We start from the raw sequence: 20,290 nt of genomic DNA on the forward strand, positions 1-20,290 counted from the left end.
TGGAGTTTGAGTGAGCACTTCAGGACCAAGATGTGGCCCTTTTGTGCTATATGTGTATAGGAAGTATGGGACATATCATGAATAATTAAAGCAGATTTTACTGCTGTCCTGAATTCACACGGGATAGATTCCTGGTTAACCAGGTCTGCAGAAATAACTCTGATGCAAACTAGGATTTCTGTTTGAAAATCCATTCTAGTATTCTAAAGAAGCAGCCATTCAAACAAGACTTGTTACAAAAGAATTAACCACTTGGCTGGGTTAGCTAAGAAAGCAAACTTCATTTTTTGTCACAAGTACAAATCCTTACCAGGAGTTTTAAATTAAGTGAGTTGATTCTTTCCCCCCACCTGAAAACTTTTCATGGACTGTGTTACAAAACTGGAGAAAGAAATAAATGACAGACCCGCAAAAGATTTAGGAGATTAATTATGAATACAGCACTTAAGTTCTTAAGTCTGAGATTTTGATCTAAACTCTTCCACCCTGCAGCCATCATGTCCTGCAAATACAGCAATTCTCTGTCCAATTGTCACCAGAAATACCCTCTTATTCCACCTGAAGCACTTACCCAGGTGAAGTTTGAGGATTTGGGATTAAAATTTCTAGATGATTCTCAGTGTGGTTGGGGTAATCACTTACTGCACATGTGACTGTCATTTATGCATTACATATTCAGTAAGCCAGTGTGTTAGAAATGCTCTGGAAGTGCTGCTCAAGGCCTGTACATGCATGTCTCCCAGCAGCAATGTCCAAAAGCTCCCTAAATATTTGCCTTCATTTGAGCTGCCTACTTACTGCCTGAGCTCCAGCAAATCCAGAAAGGAAGCAGAGTGGCGTGGATATCTCACAAAATACAGTATACCTGATTTTCAAACACATTACCAATGGCAGACTTCCCCAGCAGTCCAGTGATTAGCACACTTGACCCCAAACTAGTCCTCAGTCCACATGAACACAAATTTTCAAGAAGACATCTCCTCCTGCAAGAGTTATGCTACCGTGCACCAGAGGATGCCAGGTGTCTGCAGACAGAAAAAGAGCAGGTAAGACCTGGGTTCTGCAACCTAATCACTAGGGTAGTTAATGGGGACGGAAAGCCCTTGATCTGGTCTCTGCTCATGTGTATTACTCCTGCTCTAGCCCTTATGTATTTTCCAGTAAATTTTCAGTGGATAAGAATCGGACATAATCCCAGGGCTGGGAGGAAGCGCATAGGATTAATCTGTCAGTACCCAGGAGTATCATTTCAGTTCTCTTTGATGGTTGAGTGCATGTTTTGTGTTGACACAGCTGTTTTAGAGGTGCATGTCCAGAACAGCTTACAGAGCTGTTTAGGATGGTGATAAAACATTTCTGGAAGTGCAATACATTTAACCCTGCCATGAAGAAATCCTAGGCATCCTTTCCAGGAGGTGCTCACGTTAGGGACTGATGTTCTACCTGTTAGAAGATGCAGCGGTGGCAGGTCTGAGTGAAGATCCCGAGCTGGAGGAGGGGTGTCACATCTCTGTGAGCACATCCAGCAGATCAGCCTCCCAGCCCAGATGCCGGGGCTTGGCGGGACTTCAGGCAAGCGCCTGGGGTTGCTCAGCCACCTGTCAGGGCCTGGGATCTCCGCGTCCTGGCCGGGGCCAGAAATGTAGATCACTGAGTAACTCAGCTGGGAGATATTGGGGGTGGTGGCAGTGGTTCAGGGCTGTAGTTCAAGATCCTGCTGCCTAAATTCTGCAGATATCTTGGCCTGCTGTCTCACTTCTGGCATAAAGATTCTACCGTAGCTCTCATCCCTAGCATAGGCTATGTATAATATGTATTTTACTAATTGTTATATGTCTTTTCAAAGTGCTTGTCGTTCTAATTATTCACTTCTATAGGTGATTATGCCATTTATATTTATCAAATGTTTTGTCTAGGCACACATATAAATAATCATGTACCAGCTTGTATACACACACACACACACATGTATATATTTGCATGTACATTAGTACAAACACATAGACACATACTCATGTACATGAATGGGTAGGAGTTACTGATTTAGCCTGAAACTTTCATTATTCGCCAGCGGCTGATTAGTCCAGAGTGAGTGCTGGGGGTCGCCTCAGCTGGAGACTCATCTTTCTGACAACAGAAGTCCCCTGCACACTGCTAAGCATGATTTCCCTGGAAAGCGTCCTGCATTTTTCACCCCAGCAATCAATAATCTATGGCCTGCTCCCATGGAGCATGTAACCGTATTAGGGTTTTGTACTTCGGTTGCATTTGAATCTCCATTGGATGTAAGGATTGCATGACCCTGTGTAGTATCCAAGCAAACACAAAAGCTAACGGTATAAGCTCCACCTGGCCAGATTCAATATTCAATGCATGTGTGAATAATGGCATTATTGTGTCAGGGAGGGTTTACAATGGGAATTCAGAGCAGCTACAGGTGGTTTGGAATCAAACAAAGAAAAGTCCGTTTACTCAGTGAGCTTACTAAAACGTAGTGGTGATTCAGTATCAGCTGATGATCAGTTCCCTTAGATAAGCAGCCATCTGTCACACACCATGTGCCTCCCACAAATAAGAGTCCCCTCACGGGCAGCCTGTTTGCTTTGGGGGTCTCCCTGGGCGCCTGCACTGCTCTGCTCGGGGCACACATGGCTGGTGGCTGGGCTGCAGCCCTGGCCCCACTCCAAGGCTCTGCAGAGAAGACCCCACAGCACAGCGTGAGGAGCGGGAGAAGGGGGACTCGCTGACCCACTTGTGCCTGTTGCAGAAAAGAAGTGATGCAACACAGCTGATGCAGGACTCCCTGACAGGCAGGTGTACAACAGACCTAAATGTCAGAACCAGCGCTCCTTCTTCACACCCTCACCACTGCCTGTGCTGTCAGGATGTCACCTGCCTGTGACAGTTTGCTGCAGTGGTGGAGAACCACCTTCTAGAGGCAGCAGGGCACGTGGAAGCACCTTGGCTTGAAACGAAAGCGATAGCATTGTGCATGGCTGCTGATACAGCAGTGCTGTCCTTGATAATGAGCGAGACTGTGCTCTGTGAGGCTCGCATTGGGCTGCGTGCCACTCACCTCTTCTGTACCTTTCCTCCAGCCGTGTCCTTCTCAAAGCCCCCCCATGTACCACTGACATTCCCTCCAGACATCGTAACAGTATTTCTATCCTTGGTGGTCACAATCCTTTCCAAGCATTCCTGTCATGAGGAATCTGAATGCTATGGACTGCTTTCCTCTGTTCAGCTTTGACAGACAATTAGATGTTTATTTCATGCTGAAAAGTGTGTTTGTTACTCATTTCGCCAATTAAAAAATAAAAGACTAAGCAGAATGCTTCTGCAGCAGCTGATAATATACTCTGGATTGCTTAACCATGTCTCACTTTCAACTGATGCATTATAGTCAACCTTTCTACCTGCTTGTTATGGGGCATTTTAGGACCATGGGAGGAAGGAACAGCACAGCCTCCAAACACAAGCAAGTAGCCCCAGCACTTGTGACCCACCAAACCTGCCCACGGCAAGCTGCTTTTGGCAGAGCTGGGCACAGAGCTGCCACCCAAGTGCAGCAGGACTGCTTAGGGGATCATGAGCCAAGGCTCCAAAGGCAGTGAGTGTGTTGAACCTGCTACAGGTGGGTTAGTACATCATGGCTGAATTCTGCTTTTCTGCTGTGAGATGACAGCTCTAACAAAACATCTTCCCCCTAGGCTGCCTGTGGCTAAAAGCTGCTCCAGGCAGATACAAGGTCTGCCAAAGACCTTTACTATGGTTCTGGCCTTCTATTTTGTGATCCCATTGGTTCATTGGGGATCCTTCAGGAGCAGCAATCCCAATAATAATGAGTGCAAATCCAAAAGAGCCTTTCATCAAGGCACAAATCCTGAAACAACTCATCTCCGTTCAGAAGGACTTGCTGCACACTGGTGAGGGCCTCAGCCCACGTACAGCACTGTACTTTGCTTCTATGACCACCTACCTGGTGCAGAGCAGAAGCCTAAAACCTGAATCAGATGCAGGAAGATAACAGAGCCAGATTCCAGTCCTGTATGAACTGGTTGAGATAAAAAGAGTCAGTATCTGTGCTGGGAATTTCCACTGGTAGAGTCACTCTGCTTGTCTGTATTTGAAATTGGCCCTGATACAGCTGCAGTGGACTGGAGAGAAACAAACCTGTGTAGGGAAGAGGAAGGAAGGCCTAGTTGCCAGATCTGGAGAGTCATTGTGTGACCTTGGACAAGTCAGACATCAAAGTTTCTGTTCCCCATAAGTTAATGGGTAAATAGGACTGCCCTACCTTACAGGGGAGTTGATGGGATGAACACTTTAAAGATGGCAAAGTGTAGTAAGGGTGTGGGCGGCAGCATGCTGGGGAAAGGCCTGAAATCCAGTTGCCACACAAGCCTTGAGCACATCACAGCATTTAGCTCTCCCACAGTGCGTAACTCTCGTCCTTCCTTGCACAGGAGGTCTCATGAGCTACCAAACATCTCTCACCTTAACTTTCAGAATACTTCTGGAAGTTAGTTATTAGTCCCACAGTGCAGTGAGGATAATATGGAGGCAGTGACCTTCAGAAGAAAGCAGGCACAGATCCAGTTTTCCTGACTCCCAGTGCTTCCCTTAAACTCCAGAACTGCCTTTCCTCAGCTTCAAACTCTCTCTTTTTTTTTTTTTTTTTTTCTTAGTCATTCTGAGGAGAGGGGAAACAGCCTGCATACAAAGGTCAAATTCAGATATTTTGTGAAGGACAGTACAGCTTTTCACCTTTAGGACTTCACTGCAGCGCTATCTCAAGCTCAGATCTAGATGTTGTCCTTAACTCCAAGGTTTCCACACTTGAGCTCCCTCACCAAGTGTGGCAGCACCTTCAGCCCTGCCTGGCAGGTTCAGAGACGCCAAGTTGTTGCTTGTGTTTGCATGTATCCTATGTATATGGAAGATAAAGGCTTAAACACCTTCTTGCCCCACGCTGTCTTACAAGTCCTCTTGCATGTACAAAAAAACACAAACAGGCATATTCCTCCACCATATGTTGCATAAAAATATAACAGAATGGCTTAGTATACCGTAGCAAGAATAACCAGGTGCCAAACCTATTGACCCATACAGGAGAAGTAAGTCTTGGGGACCCACAAGCTTATGAAGGCCGTTATAGAGAATATGGTCCACAGAGAGTCCGTGCACAGGCACAGAAATGCACAATCAGAGGATTGGTGAGGTTGGAAGGCAGCTCTGGAGATTGTCTAATATAACACCCTGCTCAGAGCAGGGCCACCTAGAGCAGGTTGCCCAGGGCTGTGGCTGTTTGGGATTTTGAATATCTCCAAGGATGGAGACTCCACAGCATCTCTAGGCAATCTGTGCCAGTGCTTCATCACCCTTACAATAATATATATATATTATTGTAATATATATATATATTACAATAATTATAATAATTACAATAATATATATATATATAACCATGTTTAAAATTGTCATTTTAAACTTTCATGCTAGAACAAAACTAAGTCAGCTTGAGCTACTTTTTCAGTGAAGCCCAGTCTTAAATTAAATTTGGGCAAAATAGTTTTGATATCTGACAACTGTTCAGGGAATACAAAGTGAATGGGTTGTTTGGCTTAACTTGGTCTCCAGTGGATAACTGACAAGGTAGGATGACAATCCATGGACTGGATGGGCAGGATTATAACTGCATTCTAGACTCAGGCCCCTCAGAGAGGATGGCAATGGAATGGTGAAGGGAACAGCATTGCATTCTTGATACCCACCTGGGGAAGGCAGGGCAGGTTCTAACTTGACACTCCTCACTAGCAGCTCTCTCCAGGGCTGCAGTTACACAACCTGTCACAAGGAGAAGAAAAACAAAAGTTTTTTATATCTTCTCAGTCATCTGCACTTCCTCTTTTTGGATCAGTGCTGCAAACTAAAATATCAGAAGCATCATGTTGGCAGTATTTTTAGTAAACAGCTAGAGACTCATGTGAACTTGTTCCTCAATCTCCTCATTGTTGTCCTTGTCCTTGACCCCTGTACAGACAGCAGACATTATTAAACTGTCAAACAGTTTTCTGAGCAGATCCTTTTAAGGTTCCACTATTTCTGCCTTCTGGACAAAATAGCTTGTCTATAATACTGCAGGCCTATTGCTGACCAAGGAGACAACTGCTCCTTAGGCAGAGGGAATAATTTCCCACTCATGTGCTAAGTGCTTCACCAGGTTAGGATTCCTGGAGTTCCAGGGATTGCCTTGCAGTTCAGTCATGAGCATCTCAATGCGCAATAGCTGCCAAAGGAAGATGAGGACATTCACAGGGGAATACAGGAAAAAAATATAATAGAAAGTGACGAAAAAGGAATGTTCCCAAAGGTTTCAAAATTATCCAAAAATAGATGCATACATTCCTCAGGACAGTGCAAATGTGGGTGGCAAGATCCTCCTGCTACTGTTTGGGGAGAAATGGGGAGGGAGGTGGAGAACATATCAGAGAGTGTATTTAATTCAGTTCTCTGGCATGTATTAGGCAAGGAAATAACTGTAGACTTTTATCTCACACCAGTCCAAGAGCGTTGCTGCTGTCTGTGTTCAGTGAATAGTTCGCTCTTTGCTGTCAGCTGAAGTTTCCCCTTTGCTGCACAGAAGGGGAAAGCTCGCTGGTCCAGTGCCTGATGCTTTGGGAATACTGACAGTGTTGGTCCATGTAACCTCTCTCTTCTCTTTTTCCTAAATCACAACTGGAAGTTGGAGCTGCCACTTGAACAGCTTCTCCGATTTTATACTAATGTAGGTACACTGAGCCGTAACATTCTTGAAGCAGAGGGTGGTTGTGCAGGCAGCGCTGCTGGAGTGTGGGGCAGGGGCCCTTCTCTGCCCCAGCTTTGAGATGGAAACCATTGCTTTCGTGGTCTTCATTTTCTTCGTTACTTTTCCTTCCTGCTCCCCCACAGTTCAGAGTGACACCTAGTGTCAGTGGCTCCGAGTAACAGCTGGGGAGAAACCCAATTTCTGCCGCTGTACGTGCCCGGGGTGGCAGCAGAGGTGGTTTTTGTTTGCGGCTATGTGCAGAGCTTCATTTCAAGCCCTTAGGAGAGCTCTCGGCAGGGCTTTTTTCCTCTTTGATGCCACAGGCACATGCTTTACATAAAAAAGTGCAATGTTTAAACCCAGAAATGTGGTACCTGGACAGGGCATAGCCTTGGGCTACAGAAATTTGTCAAGAGAATTCAAAGGAAGATCTTGGCTTGCAGCTCCTTCTGGAGGACCATCCTACGTAGAAGATCTGCATTCCTATGCCCCACAGAGGCCTGATCCAAGTCACTTTGAAGTCCATGGAGAACTTACTTTGATTTTAAGGCAGGTCAAACTAGTGTGTGATGGAATAAGATTTCCTTTCCCTTTTGCTCGAAGTTTTCAAGGTACATCTTTCTGCATCTCATCGGGTAAGCTTTCTGGCATGAAATCCATCTGGTTAATTTTGTGGAGGTGGTAGGTGTTCATAAACAATGAACTTAGTCCATGCTAAGTTCATTATTGCTGTTTGCTGTATTTTTTTTTTCATGTTTCCTTGTTTAATTGTTTTGAATAAAACAAAACAAAACCATAAAGTAATTACCAAGTATTTCCCCACATTTCACAAGCTTCCTTCTTGAGTCACTGTTTGTGTGCCCTCCCTGGGAACTTGGTTCTGATCTCCTCTGCTTTCTTTCTGACATGGTTTGATTTATTTTTTTTTAATCTTCAGGATAATTTAGACAAGGTATGTTTCTTGCATCTGGAATCTTAACTTAAAATAAGCTATCACTGAATCTCTTGGGTAAATTCCAAAATTAATGTTCAATTACCTTTATCTATGAGTTCCAGAAATACAAACAGATTTTTCAGGAAGGGGCTATTTTGTATTGCTATTGAGTTATTCTTCATGTACACTGACTAATTAATGTAAAGCAAAATAAAGATAAAAGCTCTTGTGATATGGGGGGGAGGGGGGGGGGGCGGACTTTATGAACCAACTTTGAACTTTATGAAAGTTCTTTTTAAACCAACTTTTATGAACTTTATGAAGGTTCTTTATGAACTTACATTTCATAAAGTCTCAATAGTGCTGTATGTTATGGCTCTGTCCCTCATTTGTTCTTCTCATTACCATGCTTACAAGAGGCCTTGCAAAGGGCTCTTCAAAGAACAGTTGTGAGTTTATGAGGTTCTCTCTTTTCATGCCACGGGTCTTTCCCCTTGACCCAAGAAACTATTAAGGGCAGTAGAAAGATCTCATCTGTCTTTCTGCAGGGGCCCTACACATTTATTGTGAGCAGGTTGAATAGTAATAACCATGTTATTTGAAAATTGTTGACCAAGCCTTGCTGAATGAGATAGAGGAACTGCTGGCAAGAGCCCACAGTTGGCAGACAGGATGTAACCTCTTGGAGGTCCCCTTGGAAAGGCCCCCAGGCAAAGCTGGCAATGATGGAACCACCAGTTCCTCTCTACAACAGATCCTGTGACCTGATAAGCCCCACCAGCACAGTGCTGCAGGAAGACAGTTACACCAGAGGTGAGGTTGTTTTTGTTTTTTTTTTTTTTGTGACAGCATTGGGCCATTTGTTCTCCTCTCTGTACACTCTTCTCAGAGCTTCATTTCTTCCTGTTTCTTTCCTGTCTGTTCCTATTGTTGCAGCAACTGTTATCTTCCATATTTTCTTCATGTACAGCCAACATCACCATTGATGGTGGAAGGACATCACCATTTCCTAAGGGCTTCTGACACAACAGTTCACTTCAGAAATGACTGACGTGTGTGGTTATATTTCTGGGCCACAGAGTGTTTCTTGGTTTCTTACATTAGTTTTCTGTCATTAGAACACATTCAGCAGTGTTATATGAATGCCTTCAAGGGATATTGCCAGCGTCAGGCTAGCCATCAACCACAAGACCACTGCTCATGACTTCTGTCTGTTCATAAAGCTTGACAAGTCTAAATAACTTTAAGTGACATTCTACCACCTTTTGTATCACTGGCTTCTTATCCCAAATGCAATTTCTCATAGTAAGACACATCTGGGCTTGTACAAGGAAAACAATCTAAGAATCTTTATGAACAGCCAAATTTTGTCATCTTACTGTTAACCCCTCTCATCCATACTGACAATCAATGCAAGGCAAAGCATTGATTCTAGTAATGCAGACAGACAAAAATTAGATTGGCGTATTTTTCTCCTAATTCTTCTTCTTCTTCACTTTTTTTTGTTTTGTTTTGTTAATGTATTATGAGTTGTGAGTTGGTAGAGACAGGGCTTTATATGACATGATTTGTGACATGCAGGCACGAGGTGATTTATATCCTGGTCCAAAGCTCCCTGGCATTGACCTACAAGGGTTTAAGAAATGAGAGCGATATTTGGTCTCAGTGAAGTCAACGAGAGTTTGCTCTTTCCAACTGCATTTTTCTAAATCCTGCACTTTAGCAATAAACTGATTTTCCAGACTTACATTTTTCCCCCAAATAACTTTAATGACTTCATGAGTAGGGGTGGAGGGAGTGGTGGAGTTGTTTTAATTTAGTACAGATTTGTGTTCTGCTTAGCTTTTATCAGATTCGCTTTGAAATGGTACAGATGAAATATCTTACAATATCTGGGTTTTCTTTCATTAATCATGTTTTACATTCACATAAAAATAGATCTTGTACCAAGTAGTTCATGTTTATGTGCACAGTAAAATTAACTGAGTAGTCACTCTACACATAAATAAAGTATGTGCCTATGACACAATTTGAAAACAAATCCCAAATACTTTGGGTCCTATCTTAGTATCTCTTTTTGGCATGTCTAACTATGAAAGTTTTTAAAAACCTGGTACATTTTCCATATATCTGGTTATATATCTGGTTTCTCTCTATAAGCCTTGCTATCTAAATAGGTATCTGAGGGGTGCCAAGCGCGGGTCACAGGAGTCCACCTGGGAGCCAGGTGGTGTCTTGTGCAGTCAGTCTGATTTTCATGCATTTGACCCAAGGACATGGCAAGTAATTCAAATAGAAAGAAAAATTATTAATGTTTAATAAGAACCATTGAATTAAACAGGTGACCAAAATAGGCAAAGTAGTGGAACAAAGGTTGAAATGTTAGGTTTCTAACCACTGCCATTTGTTTCTTACAGCACGTGTTGGAGAGAAGGGAAGAGTCTATGAGCTATCAAGTGCCTTCACAATTAACAGTCCACAGTGTGGTCAGAAGCAGTTTATTTTGGCTTGGCTGTGAGGAGAAGGGATATGTGTAAAGGATCAGGTGAGTGGGCACCTGAGGCTGAGGTCCTGCCTCTACTTGCCAGTTATCTCCGCTACCCCCAGGTCTGGGCATATTGCCTCCTTGCCTCTGGCTTGATGAAAGCCAGCCCTTCAGGTTGCAACTCTACTGCATGCTCAGTGGCCAAAGGATGAGTGTGCTGTGCAGAAACACGGGACTGAGAAGAGGGTATGGAATAACTGAAGAGTGGTGAGGAGCAGACACTCCAGCTGCCTCTCTGCTGTTCCTGACTGTCTCAGCACTTCTTCTCTGTGCCAGCATGAAGCTGGGCAGGTTCCCTCAAACCAGGGGTGTGCAGCTTTGCGTGGAGTGGAGGATGGAGCAAAAGCAGGCAGAAAGACCCCATCTTCCAAGTGATCCTTTATCACACAGCCTTCAAGCTGACCAGTGCATGACTCTGTAGTGATGTCAGTACAACAGCCACGAGACTGGAGGATTGCCTAGCCAAAAACGTGGGCCCCAGTTTAGTCTGAACTTGCTGCACAGATACATTTCTAGTGTCACTGTGGATAAACATAGAGTGATACATATGGGAAAAAAAAGGAGTCTTGCCTCATGCAGAAAACAGTGGGCTCACCACTGTCATGAAGGTGCACAGTCATGGGTTGTAATACAGGAAACTACCTAAGGTATCAGCAGAGGTCAAAGCTCCTCTCATCTTAGGGATTTGTATCAAAATAGAAGGGAACAAATTAGAAATCTTCATGCTGCCCCCTAACAACTTGTGGTATGCCCACATCCTCCAGCAGTTCTGCTCTTCCCAACTCGGAAGAGACCTGCAGAGCTGGAAGATGTTCAGAGAAGGATAATAAAAGTGATCCATGGCATGGGACAGCTTACTTACAAGCAAAAATTTATTAAGCCAGATCTTTTAAGCTGCTTGAATTCTTTAGCTCAAGAGAGGATTGATTGAAGACATCTATGACAGCAGTCTGTAAACTCATGTATGTCCTGGAAGGGGTGGTTATTCGCTGTCTCTTCCTATACAAGCAAAGAGGCTGTCAAGGGAAAAGTTCAGAATAACCAAGAGCAATCAGTTCTTACCATCAGGCATAGTGAAACCCCAGGACCATTCTCCAACAGATGTTGTGGGTGTTAAGAGTTTACATAGGCTCAAGTGGTGATTGAACAAGTTTGCAGAAGGGAAATCCATCCTGCTTTATTAAACACAAAACATTAAGAAATTCCTGAGTCTCAAGCCATTAGAGTTTGGGAGAATACTCTTGGGAAACAACATTATATACTAGCTCTGTTCCTACTTTCTTCACTAGGCATTTGCTTTTATCCAGTGTCAGAGGCAGGAAATCGGGCTAGATGGACCTTTTGACTGACTGGTACTCTCAGACTTGGTACAGTCATCATCAACATGCTAGTTTATAAATATTTGCTAGGAATAGGAACATTCATTGTGGAAAACTCCACCATCCTTTAAAAAACAGAATGCCCCGTGAAATTGATGTGGATGGTCTCTGTGGTGTTCACCATTCCACATCAGGAGGGCAGAGCACATGCAAGTGTTTAACGTAAGTGGATTTATGACAGGTGTGCTGCAGACTTAACAGTGGGTATTGAAACAATGGACAATTATTCATTTGAACACTTAGGTCTTTGTTTAATTGGTTCCCTTTAGCATACAGTGGTGGAGGTGTGGGCCATCATCACCACAGTACCCAAATTTACATCTTTTCAGTAAAATTCCCTTTGATAAACACACTGATTTATCTGAGATACTGCATTAAGTATATATATATATATATCATAAAGAGAATAAAATATGTCATGGGAGGATATCTGTCAGGTCCAAGTGAATTATCTTCCCTTAGAAAGGTTTTCTGCCATTAGACAAGTAGTCAACACATTTGGTCAATTTGAATGAGTACAGACCCAAATGAGTTCAGACTCATTCTTTCCAAGGGAATGCTTTTCACCTGCTCTGGAAAATTCCATTGGAAATCATGGGAATTAATAGGCCTTGTAGCAAAAACCTTGTTCTCTCTGTGAATCTCACTGGCCACTCTTTAGCTATATACCCCTAGCTCCTAAAATTGAGAGGAAAAAGATCTAGTAGGTCTTCCCAGTGTGGGGTGTCCAGAAGATGGCTGCATCTGTTCCATCCTGACACCAATGATGATACCAATTTCTGCCCATTGCCACCATTTCTCTTTTATACTTTCAAGATTTTCAAATATAGTGTTAAGCATATACATCCATAGAACATAATATTTCAGTCTAGTTACTGTCAGTGGAAGGTTGAGCATATGCACAATTGTTTTTCTTGATATAGATATGAAGGCTTCTATTTTGTTTTTGTGTATGGATGCTCATCCAGCTTTGTCACAAATCAGGAGCAGAAATTTACTTTCCCTCCCTTGTAATACATCTAACCCATGTGAAAGTGCTGAATACTAACAAATGGAGAAAGCTTGTGAGCTTGATCCAACACTCTTAACCGCTGGCAAAAATTTTATTTCGTAACAGGACTTAGAGGTGAAATTACTCTAATAGGAGGTACAAAGGTAAATTAAAATAGGGATGTTAACTTGGAGTGGGTGTAAATGGGTGTGATTCTTTTGAAATGGATGAGACTGCCCTCACTTTTGCCAAGTCTGGATTTGCTCCCTTCTCCTTCCCCAAGCCTGCAGAAGAACAGGTGCCGCAGTCAGCTTGGGCTGCAAGCCTGGGTGTGTGTCCTGAACTGTTAGTCCTGCCCTTACTGTTTCTCTTTACCAAAACAAAAACATGCCCAGAGGAATTTAAACCTGCTGCTTTTGCTCTGTTAATAAATACCAACTGCAAACCTGTTTGTCTTGATCTCTCTGTGGGGAGGGAAGGATGGTATATGGACAGGGAACAGATGATGAGGGGCCACATCCGATGGATATTTGTGACTGTGGAGGTGGGGGAGGACTGTAGGAAGTGTTACACAAGCTCATTTTTGAAAGCAGAGGAGAAAAGGAATATTAAAAATAAATCCAAAACAAAAAATGGCTGCAAAGAAGGATTTGGGCAAAAGCACTTCATGTAGAGAGTCATGCACACATATGGGATAAATTACTGAGAAAGGGCATTGAAACAAAACATCTTAAATGTATGTTCAAAAGAAAAAGAGGAAGGGGAAGAAGAAGAGACAAGGGATGTTGCTAAAGAAACACAGTTGGAGAAATGGTGGCAAAGGAGCCAGCTGAAAATGGCAGCAAAATAGCTGCCACAGAAAGGGCAGATTGAGACAGCTGCATTCTGCTCTCTGTTCCTCTTGCTTATCAAATAAATGTCTTGTTACCATGCAGCTTTCCTGCTAAAACACCTCATCTGGATCTGACATGGATGCATGGTGTGGTGTGCAGGGCATACACATCTGAGGACACAGGGAGCCAGAAGCACAGGGAAATGAGGCTCAGAAAATGCCAAAGAGAAGCAAAATACCCAGTCAGTCACTCAGGGAAACCCTGTGGACTGTAGGGCAGGAGGAATAAGTAAGAGGATGGGAGCAAGTACTCTGAAAATAGTCCACTTGGCCACCACCCAAGAGCTTCTAGGGGAACTTAAGCTACTTTTGGCATGGGTGGTGCGAGAACAAACATTATCTGTGCCACAGAAGTTAGAGCTGTGCTAGTTATCTGTACCTACTGGTGAGGACATCTGTGCTCAGGACAACTGCTCTGGTTCATATCTGTTCTGCTCCCCATGTTCTTGCATATTTCCAAGTGAGGTCTTCTCCAGGGCTTCAGAAGCAGTGATGAACTTGGTTTGTCCTTGTCTACACTTGTAGCTGATTCACATTCAGCACTGGTTCAGCTACTTCTGTTGCTGACACCTGTTGTCAGCAGTCGGTAATTTCTTTTTCCTATTTTTTTTTTTTTTTTTAGGACAAGTCTACATTGCCCTGAAGCTTAGAAAGGCCCTTAAATTAGACTTAATTCTATTCAGATGTAGTTAGCAGTATTTAATTAGCCCAGTCCTGAAGCAAAAGTCAATCTATTTCTTGGATCGCTGGAGTGCATTCTGGACACTTTCCATATTGCTGCAGGAGTCTGACCTTTTTTTTTTTTTTTTTTTTTTTTTATCTTTAGCCCAAGAAATGTGCTGGGGCTTTTCAAGCACTTTCAGAGTAAGGGCCACATCTTAATAGACAGATTCCTTTGCAGATGGCTTCCTGCTCGTTTGCAATTGCAAAACTTCATTGAGGCAATTACCATAATTGCAGACATGGGAATGTGACATTAGGAAAGCATTTAATGTATTCTCAGCATCTGTTAGAGTACTGCTGCAAATGGAAACCATGGGGAGATGCCAGCACTATGGATAGGACTCATCTTGCTTAACTTTGACTGACTGGAAGTTCACATCCAGTCTGAACTGGGCATATAGGTGGCTCTCTGTAGACAGTGAAGAGACACAGGCATGTCCAGAGGGTGATTCATCTCTCCTGAGCTGGTGTCCAAGGGAAAAGGGATGACTTGCCTTCTGATGATGCTCCATTTATTTTATTTTTTTGTGGAGATGAGTAGTTTAGACTAGCAAACCCAATTTAGGCAGCTAAAATTAGGTGGTTTGAGTCCTGCCCTCTGTGACTATTGTGATTTTCAACCACCAGAAGCTGCTGCAGAAATGATGAGCCAATGCTAATGGCACTCTAAGAGTTGTTAGCTGACAATGGCACTCTGAGAGTTGTTAGCTGACAACCTTTGAGATCTTTCACTTACCAGAAGAGTTCTGCTTATTCCCAGAAAATGATGCTGGCAAGAGGAGACTACGGGAATAATAAGAAAGGGGGAGTATCAGCAATAAGGGGCAAACCCCAGCCTTTGGATTAAAGGCCTTAGCTGTGTAAACCAAGTAGAGAAGGATGCTCTAGGAGCACTTTGGTTAAACTTTTCTCATTCTCCTTTGCTGCTTTTTTTTTTTTTTTAATCCATTTTCTTACCCATTTTTCTCCCCTGTTTCAAGGGAAATGCTTACACCACATGGCCTAAACATTCTCCTCCTTATTTCCATATTTAAATGGGGGTTCAGAAAAGACTATTGAACTGTTTATCTTAGAGTCTGTTAGTCCTTCTTTGGTGAAATATTTTCATTTTGCATGGCCTCTTCCTCAGTTGTGAAAGTGCAACTGTTTACATCAGAGCAGTAAAATCATCTGGATTATTACCCCCCAAAGGGGTAATAATTATCCCCGGGAGGTGGGGGTGGTGGGGCTTTGGAGGCTGGAGACCCAGCCTCCCACAGCTGGGGGCGGTGTATGCCCATCCTGAGAACCCACCATGCTGCCCACCTCTCCTCGAGGCTTTGGGGGTGATTTGTCAGGCTGTGGGACTCGCTGGCTTGCGATGACTCTCTTGTGCAATGTAGGCTGTATCTGCTTACTGCTGCTGGGTTGTGAAAATCTGCAAATAATTGCAAAGTCCGCTGGTGTAATTGGATTGTGGTGTATTTGAACAGATGGGTGAAGTCTTCTAGGCCACTATTTTCCAGAGTGACTTGGCAGGTGCTTGGCTTTAAGGTGCCCAATCTGAGACACCTTAAAAGTGATGGGTTACCACAGAATTTTTGAGAGGCCTCCCCAAACTGAAGTAATCCAAACCACTGACTGATCACCCAGAAAACCCTTGCCCCAGAGCCCTTGAGTTGGGGGAGCTTTGGCTTGATGTAAGCCAAACTAAATTCATAAAAATAATACAAGACATCTTAGCATATCATTTTTTCACCAGAAAATTTCAGCAGGAGGCAGTGTGAATATGTATGTGTGCTGGCACTTATACAGACAGTATAATGAACAAACAAATATTTGTGTATTAAGAGAGAGGGGAAAAGAAAGGCATTTTATTTCATGTGAGAGTTGGCTGTTGTTGTTATTGTTATTTTTAATAAGGTACAAAATGTTAATGTGAAACAGTCTCCCTGTGTGCTCTGGCCCTTTTCCAGGCCTAGAGCTAAGTATTCACTGGTGAAAAGAAAGTATCATACTTGACTTTCTGAAGTATATGCTGTTATCGCTTGTTAGAGACTAAAAAGGGAAAGAATTGAATTACTTATTAATTAAACACAAACTCTGTAAAACTGTTTAGAGACAAGCAGCCTTCAGGCCCCAAACTACAGATGTCTGATCCTAGAATGTACAAAAGAAAACCAGTTTATTAGAATTATCATCAGCTTTTTCTGCCAGTAATTTGTAGGGAGACAAGAAAGCTGCAGTAGATGTTGCTGTTCTCACTGGAAGATTCCACTAAATCACCCTTGCAAAAAGAAACAACTTGTAAGAGGAAATAAATGGCTATTGTACAATGTTATTAAGAGTATCCACAGAGGGGGTAGTACCAATCTAAAATCAACTAAATTAAATCAAAATAGTTTTTACAGGCAGAAGAATAATGTAGCTACATAATTTTACTGAAATTATTATTGGGAACCCGACCTTGGAAGTCTAAACAATTGCAGTGAAGTTGAGATGTCCTAGTGTCAAAGTCACTCTTGAAAATATAATATCTGCAGTTATTTGGTGTAATAAAATCTTCCCAAATCCTTCTCCAGACCCCATGTTCAGAGCTGAAGCTGGCCCTTCACATGAACAGCCAAACCAGACTTCAGTTCCTGGTAAGAGCACTTCTTGCTACTTTGCTCTGTTGATTAGTTCTTTGTCTGAAACTTTGTGGTCCCGAAGCCATGCTATTGCTTGAGAGTTTGGAGTCTTTCATTTCTAGTAAAATGAGCTCCTGGTACCTGTGGGTAAGGAAGAAGTCTCAAAAGGCAGAAGACATTAAAAAGAACCCTGACATTTACTCGTTTGGAAAACTCATTATTTTTAAAACCCTGAAGCGACCTCGCACCCTCAAAGCCATGTACTCATCAGAGCCTAGCCTTCGCCTCCCCACTAGGCACCCCAAGAAGGCTTATTACCAACCATCTTCTAGAGCATTAGACATAGGTTTCAAAGGTGTTTAGACACCTGAATGCCTTTGAGGAGTTGGCCCTGAGTTCCCAGCAGGCTTAATTTGGCCTGGTGGGTGGCTGACTAGCCTCTTTTGATTGCTGAGTGTTTTTTTTTTTTTTTTTTTCTTATTATTTTATTTATTTATTTTTATTTCTAACTCTGAGGCTGAGCAAGCCAACCACAGCAGGAAGTGATAGGACCTGATGGAAGAGTCTAGCGAGGTCTAATAGTTTGCTCTGAAGACTTGCAAGGAACGTGTTAGAAAGGGCCCTCACTGGCCTAAGAAGTCTCCGTGTTTGCAGGTTCCCAAGGCTGTCTTGAAGTCCTGTGGGCTCAAAGAAGCATTCAGGCATCCACAAAGCCACAAGGGCTTGCATTATTGTTCTTGTTATATTTTTGTTCAATGTGGGAGAAGAGCAAGTGAATTCTATGAGGTTGCACATGGTTTGCAAGAACTAGAGGCCACCACAAGTAGAAGAACTTACTTTAGGACCTCATTATGGAGATCTGAGGAGCAGTTATTGAGTGAGACCATAGCTCTTGCTGCTTCTGTGATTTCCCACATATTTGTTGCAAAGCTGGGGTAAGGATTAATAGCAGAAAAGAAAATAGTGGATCATGTCTTTCCAGTCAGGCATATTTTGCTTTGCTAGAGCATTCAGGAAGAGAATCCCAGTTGTAAGCATGCTCAGGTCCTATATATCTAAGTTAGATAACACCTGCAGCTCCCATTTATTTCAGTAGGATTTGAAAATCTAGTGTGTGTGCTGAAAAGCAGGCCTAAAGAGCTATAGCACAGCATGAAGCCACATAGTTTTCATGGCAAATAAAAGCTGAACCTTCATATTGTGGGTGAAAAAACACTGCTAACTCTTGGTTATTTTATCAAGCCTTGAGATATTTGGTGCCTTTGTGGAAGTCACCTCCCCCAAAGCAAGGTGTTTTTGTGAATATGAACCTGAAATAATATCTATGTATTTCTAGCACTTGCAGCTGTGGCAAAAAGCTGGAATACAGGATTCTTCATGGGCTTCAGCATGCACAGTAAATGAAAGCCTCACAGTATGATTTAACCTAGGCTGCTGGTTTTGATGAGGACTGGCTCATGTATTTTGAGTATAATTTCCTATTCTGGGGAGAAGCTGTCTGAATTTCTTGCTTCTCTCGAGGCACTGCAGCAAGAGCAGGGTCAGGGTGGTTGGTCTGGATACCTGAACTGCAAATATCTAGAGTGAAGGGGCTGTGTTTCACCCTGGCCTCTTGCATTATCAGCTGTGGTTCATCTTAGCCGTTCAAGAAAACTATTAAATATACACTACAATATTTGCAATGCTTACTTTGTCCTTTGCAAACTGCTTTGAGCAGTTGTTGTTCTCAAAAACCCTTTCAAACTAGAGATAACAAGGTGACAAACACTTTAAAGTGATGCTTTCAGGTACTTGTCTTTGAACAGAACTCCCAGTTTAGCTGCTGGCAGCCAGAACAAAGGAAGCAACAAGGCAGCTTGTTAGAGTCAAAAAAAAAAACAAAAAACAACACAGCAGATTAGGCCCCTGCCACAAGAAATGTTTAACTCTTTATGAGGGAACCACAGGACAAATACGGGTAAATAAAAAGGACTCTCTTTCTCCGTATTTCTCATACACAACTGAAATGATGGCCCGAGTGAAGGGAAGGAGCATTTTGTAACAGACCGGCTTCTCTAAAATAATATTTGCCTTTCTGCGTGCCAGTTTGCTCTACTATTTTAAGCATGGCTGATTTAGGGGGAAGCGAAGCACCAGGGGCAGCCCGTTGGTGGCGGGGCTGGCCAGGCTGCTGGCCTGGCACCACTCCTGCTGCTGCGGGTGGCTTCAGGAGGAGCAAGGAGCACGGCCACAGGCAGCACGTCCAGGAGCTCTTAGGGGGATGAGAGAAGGGGAGGGATCCTTCTGAACCTGTTTTACAGGTTGCTTTTGAGAGGATCTTCTTAGAAGAAATTGTTTTTCTTCTGAGTGGTACCCCCAAAAAGAACACGTGTGATTCCAATGTGGGGCCATTGGTATGAAGAGGTCCTTTTTCTTTTATCTTGAACTGCCTGTCACCTACCTCCTACTGATTTTCTTGTTGCCAGAGACTTGCAGAATCAGTTTACAATCTTTTTCTGTAATAACGTCATGTTTCTGTAGGTCAAACAAAACCTGGAGCTGTATAATACCCTTGCTGGGTTTATTAACACAAACAAGGTGTGGTAAGCTTGAAATGTAATTGTTACTGTTATATTTGTAATTACCCTAGCACACAGAGACCTTGCCTGAGACTGAAGTCCCACTGTACCAGGATCTGTGCAAACAGAGCGTTTCTAACAGCTTAAAGTCTAAACAGACAGGAAAAGAAAGAGAGGAGAAACATGGGTGGCTACTTGCAGCAGCGTGAATAACATGACCCAGGAAAGCCAGAACCAGAACTCCGAGCTACAGCCCTGATTGTACTTAATGCCACCATTTTGCTATCTGAGATGGGTCGTCTGCCTTAAAGGGTTTAGAAAGTGGCCAGACCAGTTCCTCTGTTTATAGAAGGAAGATGTTTGTAGACCTCTTGATCCCAAAGCAATTAATATAGTCCACAGGGGGAGAAAGAGGAAGAAAAAAAATAAATTAAAAATAGGCTAGAGTCTCATGTAAATGGCACCCTGAGTGCCTAAAAATTGTTACAGATGTTTTTGTGTAAGGTTATTTTTTTGGTGAGTGGCCTCTCTGTGGTCAGTTGTAAGCATCACATTTACATAGTTCTGTATTTCTGAAAAAGCCGATTGCATAAAGTTGGGATCGCACCAAATGAAAACAAAATACAACACTAACAAAAAATAGCAAGCTCTTCCAACAACGTTCAGTAACTGAGTTAGAGGTTAGTGCTGCGTTCTGGAACAAAAAAAAAAAAAAAAAAAAAAAAAATACAGGCACCATATGATTTCATGCACTAAAAAATTTTAAACATTTCAGAGGAACATAACATATGACATAGGGTGTTTTTATTTAATGAATGGCTTTAAAAAATGGGGCCAGTGTCCCTTCTCAC

The 20,290-nt window shown here is 42.8% G+C and overlaps 1 long non-coding RNA gene across 1 annotated transcript; it reads left to right on the plus strand.

The window, feature by feature from the left end:
- Positions 1–699: 699 nt before the first annotated feature.
- LOC311437324 lies at positions 700–13,102 on the plus strand. Its single transcript, XR_014693405.1, has 2 exons — positions 700–1,046; positions 10,160–13,102. It is a non-coding gene; the product is annotated as an uncharacterized lncRNA (long non-coding RNA).
- Positions 13,103–20,290: the final 7,188 nt, after the last annotated feature.

This window comes from Aythya ferina (assembly GCF_964211825.1).
Source record: "Aythya ferina genome assembly, chromosome: 1".
NCBI classification, from domain to species: Eukaryota; Metazoa; Chordata; class Aves; order Anseriformes; family Anatidae; genus Aythya; species Aythya ferina.